At 35.8% G+C, this 19786-nt stretch overlaps 1 protein-coding gene and 1 long non-coding RNA gene across 3 annotated transcripts in view; both read right to left on the reverse strand.

Annotated features, from left to right (window-relative positions):
* Window positions 1–19786, reverse strand: part of PRKN (parkin RBR E3 ubiquitin protein ligase) — a 693755-nt gene that overhangs the window by 513322 nt on the left and 160647 nt on the right. The window lies entirely within an intron of this gene.
* Window positions 10977–15045, reverse strand: LOC121663143. The gene is made up of 3 exons (XR_006015542.1): window positions 14975–15045; window positions 13685–13789; window positions 10977–13583 (listed from the first exon to the last, which is right to left on the reverse strand). It is a non-coding gene; the product is annotated as an uncharacterized LOC121663143 (long non-coding RNA).

Raw genomic sequence — 19786 nt, forward strand, 5'->3', positions numbered from 1 at the left:
ATAGCTGAATCCCAGCCTATTAATCAACAACATAGAATGCTTTCTTTTAACTGCAAAATAGAGCACAAACTGCTTGAAGTGTTTTATTTTAATGTTTTATAAATAGTGGGTAATACTTCAGCTATATAAAATGAGTTATTGATATTTCAGTGCATTCCTATTTGGAGTGCAGAAACCTTCAATTTTTTTCATTTGTGTATAATTAGGCTCTAAATTTCAATTATTTTCTCTGCAAAGAAGGTAGAAAGTAGAGATACAAATATAAACTTTCTTCTGTATCCATGTCATTTAATCACCATCATTTCACAGTCTAAAGTACAAAGCCTTTCTCAGTCACCTAATGAATGAGGTTCTTGTGCTATTGAATATAGGAACATGATTGAAGAGCACTAACTTTTGCATCATTTAAAAACATTAGTGGAAAATGAAGTTTGTGAGCTTTAAAGACTAGGTAACACTAGTGAGTGGAATATTTAAAATGTCTTTCCTCTTAGGATGAAAAAAACCAAATTAAAAAGAAGTTTTTACTCAGTAAATTTGATGTACACCTATCCACAAGACTTGTTCATATTCCTGAATAAAGTTGCAAAAGTCCGTCCGTAAGCACTTTTCAAAGTCTTGGAAGTGCTTAATTCCAGCATAGGCAGAAGAAACTAATAACAATTCTACCCTTCTTTGTAACTTATGGTTTTGATTGATCACTTGCCAATAAATCAACACTATACAAACCAGTGGAAGGCAAAAGGGTTGCATATGTGGCATTGAATGTAGGCTTTGAAAGTGATGTCTTTTGTCTCCCCAGAATTCTGAATACTAATATATAGAAAACAAAATCTTGGTTTAAAGCTCCAGCCTCAGGCTGTGCCTTCAGAAACAGTAATTAGAATCTCCCAGTTAACTGAAAAATTTCAAACACAATTTAGAAGGAAAACAGAGAAAATGTTGAAGCACAAAGCTTAAAAAAAGTTCTTGTTCAGATGACATACTTTAAACATATTTATTACTTTGGGGAGGAATTAATCTATTTGTTTTTTAAATTTTCAAGAATGATTTCCTACTTTCCTATATGATTTTCTTTTTTTTCTATTGTCCCAGAGAATCAAAATAAATCCATGTGGTTTTTATTTTTTCCAATGCATTTTAGACTTAACTGTATTGCAAACAAATGTTACTAGTTATCCTCTCTATCCAGCTGGTCTGTTTTCTTCTAGATTCCTAATACGGAGTCTCACAGACAACAGACCAACATCCCTACTCACCCTGCCCTTACTTTTACTATACACTGCTAGTGTATCTGAATGAAAATATTTTTTAAAAAAATTTGAAATGCCAAGTAATTGTTAAAAAAAAAAAGTTATCAGAATAGTCATTTATCCCAAAATTTGTATTTCAAAAAATTATAAAGGTCTCATCTGATGAGACACTAGAACTCATATATCAAAATCAGTTCTCATGCATTTGGAAATAAAAAACACCTCTGTGCTGAAAATAGATGTGCTACTCTTCAGCTGAAAGAGTTTTTCAGGAAGTCATGTGTGTCTGTAAAGTGGTGCTTATAGTAAAAGTGCCTTTCAGCTACAGAGGTATTGTGTACTTAAGCACTTCTACTTTGTTTGATTTGCAGCCAATACTCTGATATAAAACCAATCATCCTTCTATGTTTTTCTTCTACTAAATTGTTTGTTTGTTTTGCTGACTGTAAGAGGAGTGCACATGACAGGGCTGATAAGGAATCCAAATTTATGCCAGCCTCTGCCTAGATCCTGTTTACTTTTATGGAAGCTGACACAGCTGCAAGAAAGATACTACATAGTTCATTATGTCTTAAAAGAGCTTGACTGACTAGATCAGTTCATCGTGGCAGTGCTTCTGAAAAACACCTTTATGGATAAGGACTTCACAGTCAAGTTCTCGCGAATGTTCTCATTTCAGGAACCTTAATGAAGCATCACAATTACAGCAGTTCACATGTTTCTGTTCTATCATTTCATTTTTTTGTACTTGATGACTGGCCACTTCAACAACCATGGTGCATTTAAAATTCATAAATGGATGTTAACATAATACTAGCAATGAAGGGTTTTTTGCATGACATTGAGGACAGAAGACAGGAGGCGAAAAAGGCTTTGCAGTTACGAGATGTTATTAAATCCTGAACTGCATTTTTTGGTGAATTTTCCTTGTTTTCACTTCAGAAAAACTCTCTTAAGTTTAAACACATACATGGTTTGCATTCCCACCTTCCTTTAACCACTGGTATCAGAAACAGAACAAGCCTGACACTTTAACACTTAATGGAAGGAATACCTCATTGTATTGTGTCTAATTATAATTTGTGTCTGTTTAACTTCAGTTACCTGTTGACTTTGCTTTGGCATTATTGTTTCTGTTTTTCTTTGTCCTCATTACCAATTCTTTTAACTTTGAATTCTCCCAAAGGCTTGATTAGCAACGTGCACTTATAAAATGCACAGTAAGGCTGACATTTTTTGCTTTGTATCAGTAGAGGGACAAAAATTTGTTTTCAAAAACTCCACGTTTTTAGAGATTTTAGACTAATTTCAGGCTGCCTGACTGCCACAGTGTGTGTTCTGCCTGATCTGTTGCATCTGCTGCCAAATCCATTGTTCAACTACATTTACACTTCTCAGCAGTGTTCTTCATTAGGACACATTGCAGAGACGAGAAACCTTATTCCTTGCATTACCACTATCAGACATATCCATCCTCAGATTCATTACAATCACAAAGTACACGCAGATACACCAATAATCCACCAATATATACATTTTTTCTTTTTATGGCCTTAATGATAATCAGTTTACCAGATGGAGAACATTTTCTTCCAATAATGACGTATTTTAGCACATACTAAAATGTTTGTTGCTTTCTGGTCTCTTCTATACATCTCCATGCTTTTTATTTGAATGTCATGATATTTTACAATTTCTTGAGCTTGTTTTCAGTCATGGTTTGTAAGTAAAGTTTTAAAAAGCATCATATCATGTAATATCTTTCTTGAACAGGAACTGGATCTCGGGGAGGAGAAATGGATGGACTCTCCAAGGAGATGCAGAAGGTGCATCTCCTGCAATAGGTTAAGTCCAGTTGGACCCAAAGGGATACTGTAAGGATAGGGTTTCTAACACTGTGTGCTCACTCTTGAGACCTCCATATGACCTAAATGGACCTAAATTTCAAATAAATTTCTATTATATTAAAATGTTAATATGAGAATGATCTCAGTGAGGGATCTCTGGCCAGTGAACACAGTTAAGGTAAAGAATACCACTTGGCCTTAAGAGCAACCTGTAAGGGACACCAAGCCACCCGAGATGGAGAGTCTCAAAAACCTAAATGGACAAAGGTAATGTCGTGCATATACCACAAAGCTACCAGACTTAAAAAGCCCTGCAGACAGACTATATAGCTTCCAAGTAATCCCTGATACTTTTGAGTTTGACACTGCTCTAGAGAAGGAAAACAGTAAATAAAATGCGCTAAAGACTAATCTCTGCTTTTCAGGCTGGCAACACAGCAGTTTTTATTCACTTGCCAGAATTACTCAAAATAGAACAGCAGCATCTAAAGTGCCTGTTGGGAACAGATCCCAGCATATGCTGTTGACTCAAGCCACTCCTGAGAACTGTCTGGGAAATTGCTAGGTTGGAGCGCATCAAAGCTACAGCAGAGAGTATACTGGTAATAAAAATGCATGGATGGCTGCTTAGCAGTGCTTGAGCCCTTTCCACTGCTCTGTTCCATTCTCTAGTAAACATGCAAGCCATGTGGCCAGTGCTGATGCACTGGAGCTTTTGTACAGCCAAACAGCAGTACCAGAACTGTCCCCGCTTTTCTAAAATAACTGCATGGTCCTCGTACGCCTGCTGTGATGCATGGCCTTACACAGGACTCTGAAGGACTCAGCTGCAGTAGCAAAGTCAGACTGAGGAGTCTTTAGGAAAGTATTGGCATAAATTTCACCCTTTTTATAGAAGCACTAGCTCAGGACCCACTTCAAGAGAAGTGTGATTTTTTATATGAGGATTTAAGTCATACATGTCTGGCACAGAAACTATAAGAACTGATGGAGCTGAGGTTGCCATGGAACATCCTAGATAGAAAATTATCCATGGAATTGCTGAAGTGGGATTTGAAGTTGATCTCAGTCTACAATTTAAAAAAAAAGACCCCACCCAAGAGAGCAGACAGGGAACCAGCTTTTATAGTGCTATAATTTATCTTCAAGAGTTTATTATTAAAACATTAACCAAGGATGAGGAATTTCCTTAGAGAAAAAGACTTGTAGCGTATTATGTAAAGACATCAGCTAATTCTACCTTAAAGATCTCAATGAACCTCATTTAAGAGGGAAGTTCTAGCAAGGTTTCTCCTACAGCAGAAGCTTTCAAGAATACATGCACAGGATCACAGCATTCACCTTGAAAGTGTGAGCACAGGAGGTTTCAAAGGCCCAAAAGATTATAGCACAAATTGCAAATGGAAAATTACAGTCTCTTAGGATTTCATGCCAATGGAAGAGACCAAGAAAGCATATATCCAACACAGATGAACTATAAAATACACAATCAGAACACAAAGGGCGTAACAAGGAAAATCATCAAGACAGTTTCCTAAGCTGGACAAGTCTTTTGGAAGCATATAACATTCCCTATTGAATAGAAACAGAACTTAGGCAATTAGATCAGGCTAGACACACAGTTTTTAGGCGGCTACAATGCGGAAAAATGTACCATGCTCTTTATATGGCCTTAATTTAATGATACAGCAGCTTCGCAAGCCAGATATTACTTCCACCAAAAAGGACATACAAAGCTGCATAAAGGAGAGAAAATTTGATAAAAGAGTTCAAACTCCTAAATTTTTAGATAAAAATTCCCAAACAAATGCAGTAAAAACTATGCTGATGAGCAAAACACAATGATGTTGAGGAGATACCTACTATAAAATTAGCAAGAACATCTCCTGTGCGTTGAAAAGAATGTGACTATTCTGGGGATTTTTAGTCCTTCACTCTTTCAGGAGGGAAGGATAAAGGCACTTAGGATGACTGTGACCTAATTTTCCCAGAGAATTATTAGGTCACAGACAGATTGCTTCAGATGTGAAGCTGAGTGTCCCATGACTCCAGGAACTGGCAAAACCACCTACTTTCTAGTTTCTTTTCCAAGTGCTGTCTGAAAGCTAGTTTGGCCTGGGTTTCTCTTTCCTAAGAATTATGTCACTCATTATCTTAGAACTCTACCTTACTATTTTAGATCAGATCTAACACTGCAAGAGTAGTCAAGCAAGTAGCAGTTGTTCTGGACCCTAAAACAACATAAGAAAATATCTGTGGGAGCTGAGACTATCATTTGAGTGAATTCAGTGTTTCACTACAGATGGGTGGAACTGCTGTTCTACATATTTTCCAAGCTTCCTAATTCATACTGTGCATATTATTACCAGTGGCAAAATTGTAGCAGCAAAGATTTCCCCATACAAAACAGTGTCACAGTATCTAAAACACAGCCACATCTTTTCATTTATAAAGGTATTTTGACTCTGCACATCTCAGTTGCATCATTTATATAACAGATCTTTTAAAATTTATGACCCTTCTAGCAATAAAAAATGGAGGCAGTATGAAATTATTTTAGTCAGAAACTGAAGGGAAATTCCATACTGTAAACTCAGTCAACTGGAAACCTGAATTTCAAATCATACAGCAAAATTTATTACAATGAGATCTGCAGCAGTTCTACTGTATATTTTTACCACTTCGATGCAAGTACCCTCTTCAATCAATGCAAGAATTTGACCTTGCCATTTTCAGAAATAAAATGTTTTTTGCTCTTAGGAAACTTCCTTGCCATACTCAGTACCTTTATTCTAACTTCTACCACATCTGCCCTTTGGAAATTTCTGTAGTATCTCTAGTTTTATTGGCTTCCCTGTAAATAAGGTATTGCTTGTATTTCGCCAGTTTTTATAACAAGATAGTGAGAATTAAAGACTGTTAGTAGGAAAGCTAGCACTACTTTACCTGTGTTTACCATGGAAAGAAAATAATACCTGCCTGGGAAAACTCGCAAAATTTTTACACATACTGAGTGTGCGGTTTTAATCATTTAGGGACATGTTTTCCATATATAGATCCTCATTTCTTGTCTGTTTACTTTCCTTATTCTTTCTGATATAATCACTCAGCTATAATAATATTCAATGTTTAATACAGTATTCAGTAACTGTTCAGCAATTATTGGAAACTGTTTAGGCAAAAGCTCACAGCTGTTAACTTAAACAGAAGTCATTCTTACCTTGTTAAGACTTGAGAGTAATAAAATACTAAAATAAAATAGTAATTAAATAATCTGTCTTGATGGTTTCAGTCTTGAATTCTGTGTGCAACTATAAGCTGGCCCAGACTCAACAGGCAACTCATAAGGATTTTGTGACATGTCTTCTGCCCATACTTCACACCTGATATATTTTTAAAGCACTGATTTTGAGCTTACGTTTTTAGTAATGTCTTTGAGCTATTTGTTCCCACGGCATTAGAAAATACATTTAAGAAAATTGTTATCCAGCCACAGGTACCATTCTACGGTCTAGGCATGCACACTGAGTGAAACCAGATCTGAAATTGTGGCAGTATATTTTTCTTGCACTTGTACTCGTTCCTTATGTTGCATAATTTTCTTAATTAATTGATTTTTTTTTTTATCCCAGAGTAGTGATGTAATATTGCTAAATATGTTACTTGGGAAAAACGGAAATATGTTTTTCCAGGAACTATGTCATTTAGGAGCCTGACTTCTTAGTGTAATATCAAACTAAATTATTAGGTGCACTACTAATGCAGATTTTTCTTCATATAAAAGCAAAGAGATTTCTTCTCCAAGCATGCATGAGTTCAATAAAAGAAGAGAAGCTATTTTCAATCTGCCCTTGATGAGGAGTGATGGTAATTTGGAAAAGACTACTTTAATCATAGGCTGGCATTATATGGTCCGGAGTTTATTCTTTCTTAATTAAATACAAGAGTTAAAAAATAAATCTAAGTTGTCAGGTACTTAAACTCTGCAACTTAGCATCTCCTTTTCCTCTTACTAAATAAATATATTTAGCTTACACATGGAATTCTTAGAAAGTCAGCATTTACTTGAATATTGTTCTCACCAGTTTTTACTTTGAAAGTCAATGAAAGCAGGCAACAGGAAAGGTTGAACACTTTTGAAAATTTTCCCTCAAGTGTGTCCATACATGCCAGCATTTCCTGGGGGAGGAAAGAAAATAAATAAAAGCCTATTTTTGTATTACTTGGTTTTTAAACCCTCACTGTATTAGCTGGTGGTGAATTAATCTTTCCACATGTATGGAAAAATGCCAGGTTGGTAAAGCAGCGGGGAGCAAAAGAATTATCCAACAAAATACTTGACCTATTGCACCAGGTCGCACAGGTGTGTAGCGATCTTAACCAACACAAAGCATGAGAGCTTGGGGAGTGCACGGAGGGTACAAAACGAGTGAGAAATAGGTCAGTGAAAGTTGGATGAGAAATCTGGCCTCATTAGATTAGGAATATTGTAAACATCACAGAATTAGCATGAGAAGGGAGTACAGTAAAGTGCAAATCCTACCATAGAAAGAGTTTCTAAATAATGAGAAAGCCTGTCTCTCTAGATGAGCCATTTAACAATCCCTACAATCTCAATGCAGACAGTTTCTTCTTACTTTTATGATTCCTACTGCAGGCATAAAATGGCTCAAAAACTGCTTTGCAACCAAAATGTAACTGCTAAACAAGTTACTGAATGCAAAACAAAACTAAGAAAACGGAGTCAAATGAAAAAATCTGGATGCTATGGCGTCAACCACAAGACACATAACTATATTTGAACACTCTGTGAAGCCAAACACTAAGTAAGAATGAAAGTAGATTTTTAAGAATACAGTGTGGAAAACAAAGATTAATTTGTAACAATTATAATAGTTTTATTTCTCAGAATGACTCTCCTTTCCTCCCATTTTTCAACACTATCTGAGAAAAAATGGGAAGCAAAGTATTGTGATCAATATAATCCTTCAGAATTCATGAAGTAAAAATTAAATCATTTATTACAATTATCAGGGTTGCTAGGAATAATTGTGATAGTGAGAGCCATCAAGAATTATTTGATATTTCGCTCCTTTTCCCTTGGCTTAGGATGACTATTTTAGAATCCTACAGCAGCAAATCAGATTGTTGTGCTGGTCCTTCATCCTTGATTTCATGGAAACAGGGTACCCTTGTCTTTGATGTCATTACCCCAAAAGATTGGTGATTGCAATCTTTTTATCTTATTAAAGAAGTTACATTTTATCAAATGACAGTAAATCTAATTCAGAAGACACTGAGCTGACATCAAAATGCTCTGATTATAAACTGCCTATTGTAGAACTAAGAAAACATTAAGGATTAACAGTTGTTTGGTTATATACTCTGAAAGTTGTCTTAATCCTCTATTCAACACTGAATTTACTCTTTAAAATGAAGATGAGAAACTTGCTATTCAAGGAAGTTATAAAACTCAATAGGATTTTCATGCTCATTTATAGGAAGAGTTTTGCTTTTGTACTTTATCTGGCTAAAAGATAGATCTTCAATCACTTAGTATATTTGGGAGCCATGTTCTCAAGGTTATCATCTATACTACCAGTAACTACATAAACTCTATCAAATGAACAAAGAATAACTGGATTTGCAGTTACATAAGATGAAGGAAAGATATACACAAGATAAACAACAAATCACAGAAATACAGAAGAAACTGTTAGTTTAACTAGAACAAAATTAATCTTTTACTACAATGAAAACATTTTTGGTTAGTTTTCTTGTTGGATTGTGCTTTCGGCATAAGGCCAAAAACCAAAATTTCTAGATCACATTTTCTGTATGAAGACTGAAATACTATAAAATAACCTTTGCTATGATCATTCTGAAAAATTTTACAGTTTTTCTTCTATTTAATAAGTACTTTGTATTATAGTATATGTTTTCTACTCCCCCACATTTTCATTATTTAGATTTTCTATGAAGTGGTAAAACATTGAAATGTTTTCTGTTCATATCATGCATGAGTGTTCACCTGACAGAGCTCCGCTAATTTTTTTCAAAGCGATGAACAAGTACAATGGATTAGTAAGTAAAGGCTGGACAGAAGAGAATACAAATATAGGAAAAACCACAACAATCGTCTGTACATATATTGAAGAACTAATCTGTTTTAAATGCCAGAGGAATCACCATCACAGTAAGTGTCAAAGATATTTATAAACTGGACTTAAGGACTTTAAATCAAGTCCTTAAGCATTACATATAAGCAACTGTATATCAGATTAGCCCCTATCGTCCCTTAATTCAATGACAAACTAATAACTTTCCTTAGTTCTCTGTCTTCATCAAAAACCCAAAAGTGTATTTAAGAGTTTTTCTTACAGTTTATGCTTCATTTTCTTTTATGTTCCTTTATTTTTTGTGCAGCCTTACAGAAAATGCAGTTTGGCTGTCAATTTTAAAATACCTACTGTTTCTCAAGGTGTTCGGAAATTAAAAAAAAAAAAAATAAAAAAGGTGTTGTTTTCACAGTCTAGTTTATATACAAATGGAAAAGAAGTTCCAAGTCAACATTTTTATCACTGAGGTATTTTCTTAAGTTTTGAAGAAGGAGTTCCTAAAATGAAATTACTGAAAGAACAAAATCCTACTGCGAACAATAGCAAAGCTTTCTGGTAGTGCTCAGTCCCTCATTCTATCACCTGACCATCTGGAATACCACCTCATGTTCTGCAAAAACGTTCAGTAGTGAAGTACCTGGACATTGTCTCATCTAATTTCCCAGAATGAGATGAATGACAACATTCTGGTTTTGCTTGATCCTGCAGTACAGCATATAAATCTAGTTGGTGGAAAATCACTACATTGCTATGTCACCATATGCTTCCCTGCAGGAGAGGCTGAAGAAATGAAATTGCATATGAAAAGATTCAAGCCTTCTGTTTAACTTAAGGTTTCACTCTCTGAAAAAGGGTAGGGGTTTTTTTCGGAAATGATGCTCTGAAGGCTATGCGTGTGCAGTGTCTTGGCACCTGCCAAAGAAAGAAATAATCAAAAATGACATGTCTTTTCTGATGCTCAATGAATGAAATAGAAACCAAACCAACCAACCAAACAAAAAAAGCAAAACTTTTACTCTTTAAAAATACCTTTAACTAACTTTGCTGTTTGCTGTCAGTATGTAACAGCTGACATCGTGATACCTGTAACTCATTAATATCTCAGGAGTGATGTGGGTGATATACGGTCCTTTTGTGTGTGTTAAATGATAAAAAACTAACACTGTTGCACACAGAATGAAAGATGCTTCCAGCCATCCCAACTTCAAATATACTTAGAAGAAAAGTATTATGAAATTTATGGGAAAATGAAAAATTTGGGCACTTCAGAATCCCTTCTGTTATTCATTTAGATAGGTAAATAATTGAATTTCATGCTGCCACAAATTTTCAAAAGGTCACAGATTGAAAAAACCAAACCTATGAATAACTGTAGAAGTTGTCAGATTTGAAGCTGGAGATTTTGGCAGCCAGGATAGGTGCAGCTGGAGCTCTGGCTACCTAACAAGTTGTGATAAATAGCTTAGACACTTGGGAGACCAAGGCTTTAAAGAGAAAATGGGTCTTTTTCTTTCCAATATGAAGTTTGGGAAGGGAACTCTGGATGGAAGCCAGCTCTTCTACTGTATTCTTCTGAAAAGCCTAACCATAATTTTGCCTAACCAACTCAGTTTAATTTAAATTATTATTGTTCATAGTTCAGCATGGTTGAAGCCCTTCAGAGAAAAAAAGCCTGCAAGAGATGAGACTGCTCTGAAAACACAAGGTCCAGAGAAAAGTCACCAAAAGGCAAATGGATAAAGGAGTTTCCAGGTCTCCCAGATAAAATTACCATTCTTATGTACACGCTACTTCTCCCATTTCAAAAAGAATAATGTTGACATTTCAAAGCTAGCAGTTTGGATTCAAACTTCTCATGACTACATATAAATGAGGAATTTCCCACCCCACTATCTCAGAAATAATATTTCAAGCTGCCTGAATGATCAGAAGTTCAGCAGTATATGATCACAGCTCCTGCTTACATTCTTCCCACAGTTTGGAAACTTATCTTTGGAACAGTAGGAAATTTTGAAATGAATGCTTAAAGCCTGCTGCACCCTGCTATGATGGGTGATCACTACGGCAGATCTGCAGCTTTGCAGTCACATACTGTGTGGACAGAGAGATGCATATATCTTTTTAAAATAAAGAATGTAATCAATGCTGTTTGTGAATGAGATTGAAAACAGTCCTACAGAATGTCAAATACACAGAGTGGTCTGCCAAGCAAAGCACAATGGAAAATAAAAGGAACAAGCATTACTGAATTAGTTATTGAATCCACAGACTCCCATTTAACCAAGGGTTCAAGTGGCCAGAACAAAATTATTAATACAAAAGCCAATTGGAAAGGAAGTCACTCATAGTAATAATGTTTTTAGCATGCTGTGAACAGAAAGAAGAAAGCATTCTCTTCAACTTTTGTATTTTTGCATTAATTGCATTAATTGCATTAATTTTTCAACAATTTCTGTTAGAATGACTACCACATTTTCCAAAACGAGATATTTTGCAGTTTTAAGAGAAAGTTTCCCCAAAAAATTATCAGCAGCTGTACTTATTTATCAAAAGCAAAAGGTAAAGCATTATATAAAACTGTAGCTTTCCCTATAAGACCACAGGAAGACTCACAAGATCATTATAAAATAGGGTTTTACAACATGGCAGTTATAACTATCTTTTTCACAATCCCAGGTTAGTACATGATACAAACTTTCATTTGGAGAAAGGAGGATATAATTCATTTTCTCCCTGTAATTATCTGACATTTTGTAAATCAACAAACTTCAAATGTCAACATCCATTTAGATCAGTGAGAAAGGAGCGATGCCAAGAAAATTAAAAGGGATCTCAGGAGGCATTACAGTAAAACACACGTCAGGAAAAAAATCAAACCATGAAAATTTCAAATTTTTTTTGCTTTGCCAACTTTAATTTTTTCAACCTTTGCTTATGAAATATAATCAAAGCTAACACTCAAAGCATAAGATAATAGCACAGATATTCTGATTCTAATCATTAACAGTACTTTCATTCTTCTGCTTTCCACTCACAAGAGATTCCATACTTTAAAACACTTTTTCTCATGAATGGAAGTTGGTCTCTTCATGGCAAAGTGGACAAATGCTGACTTTTAGAATGAAATACTGTGAAAGCTTTGAGCTTTAGTGAAAATTAGAAGGGGGAAAGAAAGTCCAACATATTAAAAAAGCCTTTCATCAAAACAGAAATGTTTTCAGAAGAAACTTTGGCATCCCACTCAGTACCTTTGAAGTTGGCTGCAAAACAAGACATCCAACTTATTAGCTGGGTAGAAATGCCTTTCAAAGAGTGGTGAAACCATGGCTTGTAAACATCAGTCAGTTTGGAAATGGCTGCATTTTCACTATGTACGCTGGCTTTGTACTTACTATGTCTTAAGATTTTAGAAGTATGCTTAAGTTTTTTAAAGACATTAAAGAACATTCTTTCTTTCATTTTCTTTCCACCTTTTTAGCTAGCTGTGATGAATTGATGATATACCTTGACTGAGTATTTGTAGAGGAATCAGTCAAAAGTATTCTGCTAAATTTTGGACCAAATGTATACAGATTAAGACTATTATATGAAAATTTACTATTTTCTTCTGCTGTTCATGTCTATGTCGGTAACGATGGTTAAATATCAAAGTCACACTTTCAAGGCAAACAGAATATAAGCACATAAAAAGAAATTAAAATGAGAACTAATATAAAATTAGCGTTCAAGTATCGTTTCTATACAGAAAAGATATTACTGAATGAATTTATGAAATCACATCCAAAGAGTATATTGCAGTATTCTATGAAAACACAAAAGACTTGGGAAAAGAATCAAAATAAGCCAAGAAATGTTTCAGAAAAGATTATTAAAAATTACATTTTTCTTAAAATTTAGCTTTTATAGATCATTTATTATTTCTTAAAATATATAGTTGCCATCTCATGTCTTAAACGGGAATACATAATTCTATGGGACTCTGTTCAATGAGAATATCAGTACTAGTCAATGCCATTCCATTTTTACATGCAATCTTTCAAATATGTTCAAAAATATTTTTATAGTATTTGAATTATTGTAGCTGCATTTTTAAAGTACATTAAAATTTTGCTCCCTCATGCAGTATTTGAATACATTTCTTACAGGCAGACTGTAATGTCACCTCTGAATAAATTTTAATTCCGTGCCTATGAAAACTATTTATAAAGTTTATTGATGAGCGACTCAAACACTATTGAAGATACCATGATTCAAGACAGATGGGGTCTTTCTGTAATTGGGATTCAGTTGGAAAGATACTTAAACATTAATGGGAGCTCAAAGCATTTCCTCTTCTTTGCTATTTTGTTCTTCTGGAGCACTGACTAAGAAAGAAAAAAAAAAGAAGGCAGAAAGAAAATGTTTAATGAGGTCAACCAAACAGGCCGGATGGAAATTTTCATTTACAACCAAATTAACTTCTTACAATATTTCAGCAGAGTCAGTAGTACAGGCAATGAGGAGTCTTATCTTGCACATCCTTATTCACCTGAAAGTCCAATTAGTATGAATATTTACAGTGTCTGCGTTTCTGAAAGAGAGGAAATAATTTTTGCATACATCCTCTGAAAACAATATTGAATTTAATGTGTATTTTGTGATCATAGGATGCAACAGAAGTTTGTAAACAAAGACCACCTTGTTCACCTTCAAAATATATGCAGAGTTGTAGAGTTGTCTACAGCAGATTTTCCTGTTAATTTGACAGGTGATTTGCTGTCTGCAGCTCTTTAAAAGTATTCCAGACTGTTTTTTGACCAGGGAATTGATGTCAAAATCAATTTGGTAAGCAAAGTTTCTCTTTCTTCCACTGCTAAGTAATAGCTAATGAATAGATAGGGAGGGACCACATGCAGAATACACAGGTCAGTGTGCCAAAAAGTTAAGAGAAAAGAAGCCTCAAAGATCAATAGATACAGTGTCAATGACCTGTAAATTAAAATAGGAAATGAGATGCAGAGTAATACACTTAAAATTAAAGAATCCTTTCCTTCTAAATCTCCAGGGTAGAGAAATTAAACACAAAGCAAGAAAAAAGACAGCTGTTCAAATAAATTACAGATCAACACAAAGGAATCGAGTAAGCCCAGCCACAGCACACTGTGGCTGTCTGCAGACACCAAGTAAGGAGAACAAACTGCTTTCCAGTAGCCAACAGCCTCTGGGGCAATTTCTATAAAAGGTGCCAACAGGAAACTGAAATATGAGCTTGCTTTTCACTTATGAAATGAGAAACCAACATAATTCATGCTCTTTATCCCTATTCATTTCAGAAAGTCACGTAACAAAGCCAAATCCACACCTTTATTGGCTTACAATCTTTAGTGCTGTAGGAGAACGTAAATCCCAGCAAAGCCTAGTAACTCCACTGGCCTCTTAGAAAACATAAAGAGCAGCCGTTCATTTGTCAGACAAACAGCCGGATCTGAAATACTCAAAGCAATCAACTTTTCTCTCAGATTTTAGACCAGTGTCTGACCAAGAGATAACTAGCTTAGGAAGTTCATTCCAGTACTTCTGTAATTAAAACGAGCTTCTAAGTCACCAGCTATGTGCTATTAGGTCAGCTCTGGCAAGCTGGGGACCAGCTGGCAAAGGAATTGCGAACTTCAAAGAAAGCTCTCAAATATCCAATCACAGAATAAAAAGAATACCCACTCTTAGTACCTTATCTTGGAAGCTCACACTGGTTAGATGGTGACCTTTACAGGATTACCTTAAGATGGAAGGAAATCAGCCCCTCTCTGAAGTGTTCCCGAATTTGTAATAGAAGATGGCTGTGTGACTGACGTTTGTGGGAAAAAAGAAAGGAAAGAAAAAGGCTTAAATGTCTCCCAACATAAGCTGAAGCTCTGATTCACTTTCAAAGGAATGATGATAGCCAACTGTAAATTTACAGTACACAACACAATCCATCAGCTAGGGCAGGGCAGAATGCAGCTTCCAGCTTCTTTATATATATATATATATATATATTTCCCCCCCCCCCTCATGAATTTGCTCATTTTAACAATATGAACAGGCTGATTCTTACAAATATTTCCTTTGTTCCTCCTGTCCTCCAAACATCCTGTTCAGTTTGGGAACAAAGAGAAGTTTAGAGAAAATGACAGACATTCAAAAGACACATTTAAAAGTGATAACTGTTGTTATCCTCTATTTATCAAGCACAAGTGGAGAGTGGAGAGTAGATCTGTCAGACAGTTTTTCTGTCTTTTCATAGAACTAAAATATTTTTTACACTGAAAACATCTAGCTATCAGCCATTTATGCATATTATACTTCCTGAGTCCTCAAGAGGTGTGGAAAATTTTCAGCTATTCTACCGAATTAAGAAAAATCCCCTTTCTATTTAAGGGTATTAAACATATACTATATTCCACCTAATGTCAGCTTCTGCTCCTGTGATTCAAAAGCCCAATTTCTCCTCTTACTGCTGATATATTGCTTTTTGCTATTTCATCACCACAGCCTGGAATATCAAATTCACTTTAGATAGCCATAGAGTCCATATACAGACCACCTATCTATGATACTCCAAAATCAAAATAACTTGGGGGGGGAGGGGGGGGGGAGGAAGCATGAATAATGTGTCAACAGTTAATTTTTTTTTTCTAGAGTTTTTTAATTGAAGCAAGTAGCCCAGACAGTTGTTTTCAATTCCCCCTGCATACTGAGTATAGAACAACAACAACCCAAAAAAACCCAACCAAAATAACCCACTAAAACCCAAAAAACCCCCAAACCAAAATAAAACAAAAACAAAACCAAACAAAACCCCCCAAAACAACAACAAAAAAATCCCACAGCATTAAAGCATGAATCAGTTACATCCTGAAAAGTAAAATTAGTCTTGGGTTTGGATGTTATTTGAAAGCAGTCTCACAGTTTCTTCCACAAATGCAGTGTAATCATTAATCACAGGGTTTATCATGTAACAGAAGATGATCCTTTTCAGTTTTCAAACATTTAGATATACAGAATACATAAACTGTATTTACATTAGCATTCTGGCTCAGAGAACTGAATTTAGCTTTGAAAAGACTCCCTGAACTACATACAGTAAAGACGTTGATGCTTTAATACAAAATTTTTGATCTACTGATCCCTTCCTATCCCACTCAATTATTTGTTAATGTAGAAAACAGCTATGGAAGACTACAGAAAACACACCAGCATGTTGTAGAACGTGCACTGAAATCAAACCTCACACAAACAATCCTGAAGTAAGAATGTTCTGAATGTTGTTAGTCAAGCCATGATGGCACTCAACAATATCATAACATTTCCATTCGCCTTCTAGGAATTGTTTCACTCACATATTTAGCATAAAAATCCCTATGTGATAGTTTGCATTTTCAGCAATCTTAACTTTAGTTAGCATTTCAGAATATAGAGCAGATGCCTGTAAAATATCCTCGTATTACTCCTACTAGCATCAAGGGTGACATTTATTTACTGCATTTCATCACTCTTCAAAATAACTAGATGTATCGGGCCTATTTATTTTTGACTGATATTTTTGACCTAGGATGTTGTAGCACTTCAGGGCCAGCCAATTTGCAGCAAGAATCAGAGAATTTTGCACCTCATCTATGCCAGTGAGATCTTGAAGACGCAGAGACAGCACAGGCACACATGGGGAAGCTGTGCAAAAACATCATGCCCTCTTCAATCATTATTGCTGGTACAGTAATAATATCCCCTTCTGCTAAGAAAGCTCTTCCTTTGAGACTGGAAATCAGAGCTTCTTGCAGATGAAAAATCACCAGGAATTAAGATGGACTCTGGAGGGCCAGAATGAGTGGCAAACATCCAGCTCTGTGCACAGGGTCGGCCCTGCTGTGGGGCAGAGTGGCAGGACCAGGCTGCTGGAATGGGGCTGTGAGCAGTGGGGCCAGCCCCCCTCACTGGGGAGCTACCTTTCACCCATGCCTGAGGAGCTTCAGCCATCCCTGTGCCTGGCCATGCATCTCCTCACCCCGACTGCAAGTCCCAGATCTGCTCCAACCTGCTCCACTGCTGTGAGTTGCCCAATGTGGCAGGCTCGGGCTCCCGGCACAGGGAGCTTGGCACAGCACGGTACGGGACAGCTGCCTCACTACACCCGACAGGGACTCACTGACACAGCAGCTATCATGTGTTAACTACCTTGTAAAAACACACAGTCCAAGAGGGACAGACATACTTCTAAGTGAATTAAACAAACCTCACATAATAAAGACCAAGCTGCTCCTATCAGAGGTATCAATCTCATCCTGTGAAATCTCAGGCTAAAATGTCCTGAGATTAACAGTCTTGAAGTTTGCAAACTGATGAAGATTTACAATGTTTTCAAATAACCAATAAGGTGGAAGACCATTTGAGCAGACTGTAAGTGTCAGATATAGCTGTGGGTGGCAGGCACACAGTACCTGTGGCTAGGATCTGGATTCCCAGCACAGGTGAAGCTCAGCAGGATTTGCCTTCAGAGAGGTACCAGGCACTATGGCCTCCATCCCTCCAGACCTCTGGTCTCACAGCTGGGGGCAAGCTGAGAAGCACTGAGATGGAAAATAGTATGTATTGGTTTGACCTTCATCTTGTAGGCAGGGCAAGTCAAGCAGTACTATAATATTTCTGAATTATCTATAACAAGATACCTAAATAGAAATAAGAAATTATTCCCTTTGCTAAATTAAGGACACAAAGGAGATAAAAATACAAAGAAGCTGTTTCTGGTGAAAAAGGCAGCAAGACTGAATTGTTTGCCAAGGAAACATTTAAAACAAAGTCTCCTCATTGCCTGGAAGATGTGGCTCAGGTAGAAACCAGAGTTCCATTCCTAACCTCATTTACTACTAGACTTCTTTTCCTCTTGTATTACATTTTCTCTTTGAAAAAGTGTTTTCAATTCACCTGAAGCAATTGTCAGGAGAATTCTTTCATTCCTTATCTTTTACTCTTCCTATCTTTATCCTGTAAACTGTTGATACTTGAATGTACTGTGATTTGTTCCTTGCTTCTCATTTTCATTACCATTTTCCTTCTAGCAGTTAGTGTGTTTCAACTACCATTTCTTTGAGTAATACAAAGGCCAAAAGCCATCTTTTATTTTTGCTTGCTAGTGTCACTATACAAACTAGCTTATTGCCTTCTGCTCAATTACAGGCACTGTTTCAACACCCACTATGCTTTTTAGTGCATTTCTAAAGCCGTGCTTTCCATACTTATACCCTTCTTAAAGACTTCAAACAAAGACGCCATCAATATACTGACTTTCTTTTTTGAAAAAGCTTATTTCTTGGTTCTATTTCTCCAGCTATTTTACAGTATTCAGTCCTTACCCATTTCAGTGCCTCTGAATTTCAAATTTACTTCCAGAAAAGGGTAACATATGTAGGCATGGCTCAAACATGATTTAATTGCACCTATCTCAGGTAACAGTCACAATGGAAATGTAGGATGCATATGATTTTGTACAGCCCATTTGCTCAGAGAAGCTTCTTCTGTCCACACTCTGCCCATGTAGAGGTGACACTGCAACCATCACCCAGGCTAGCCAGACACACGGGCTGGCTCCAGATGCTGCTTGCACAGTAACACAAATAATGTGCAAACATAAGCTTAATTTCTTTACAGTGGAGCTTCAGAAAAACTAGCAAAATAAAGCTGTTAGCTAATGACTGCATTTCCAAATAGTCTGCCAGGAGAAGAAGCTGACATCTCTAATTTGAAATGCCAGGTCAATTAAACATTTCATAAAGAGATCAATAAATCCATAAAGTTTGGAGATATTTTTAGGTATATTTTCAGTTCAGTAGCTGTAGTCTAATTTTGACTGAATTATCAGCTAGATGGTTAAAAACTGGAGAGCTAAAAATGAAAATGAATGAAAGATGAGCAAAGTAAATGCACAACATTAAAACCCAACTATGCTAGTTTAAATTATTATTTCAGATATTAAATCAACAAATACAAAAAGCACATTTGGGTATTATGATTTAATGCCTTATCAACTGAAATCCATCCCTGCAACTATATGTGATTGACAAACACTATGAAGGCAAAATGTTATGCAAAAACATAGAAACAAACAAACCATGAATCTGAAATGTACTGAAAAGATAGTGCAAAGGAAGCCTGGTGCCAACAGTTACTCATCTACTAATCAATATAAAGTCAAAAATAGCATATAGTGCTAGAAAATACTATGAAAAGTGAAAACCAAGATGTTAACACATTGAGGAAAGACAGAAAGACTAGACAAAATCTACAAACCTAGTCCAGTACACTGATTAAACTCTAATTTTGTCAGCATTTGTTCCCTATAAGGATCTAAAATAAGGAAGTAACTCTCAGAACATGCACAGAATGATTTAAACATAAAATGAGTTTCAGAGAAAAAGCATACTTTTTACCTTTTCTATTTACATTTTAAAGAGTTTAAGTTTCTATATTTCATTCAATAGACGAGAAACTCAAAAAATACATTACAATCTAAAGTGAAATTTCATGGAAGCATCTCAGTTCAGTCTAACAACACTTC

This window comes from Corvus kubaryi, unplaced genomic scaffold, assembly GCF_017639235.1.
Source record: "Corvus kubaryi isolate FWS band 111438036 unplaced genomic scaffold, C.kubaryi_AGA036_p1.0 37266, whole genome shotgun sequence".
Lineage (NCBI taxonomy): Eukaryota > Metazoa > Chordata > Aves > Passeriformes > Corvidae > Corvus > Corvus kubaryi.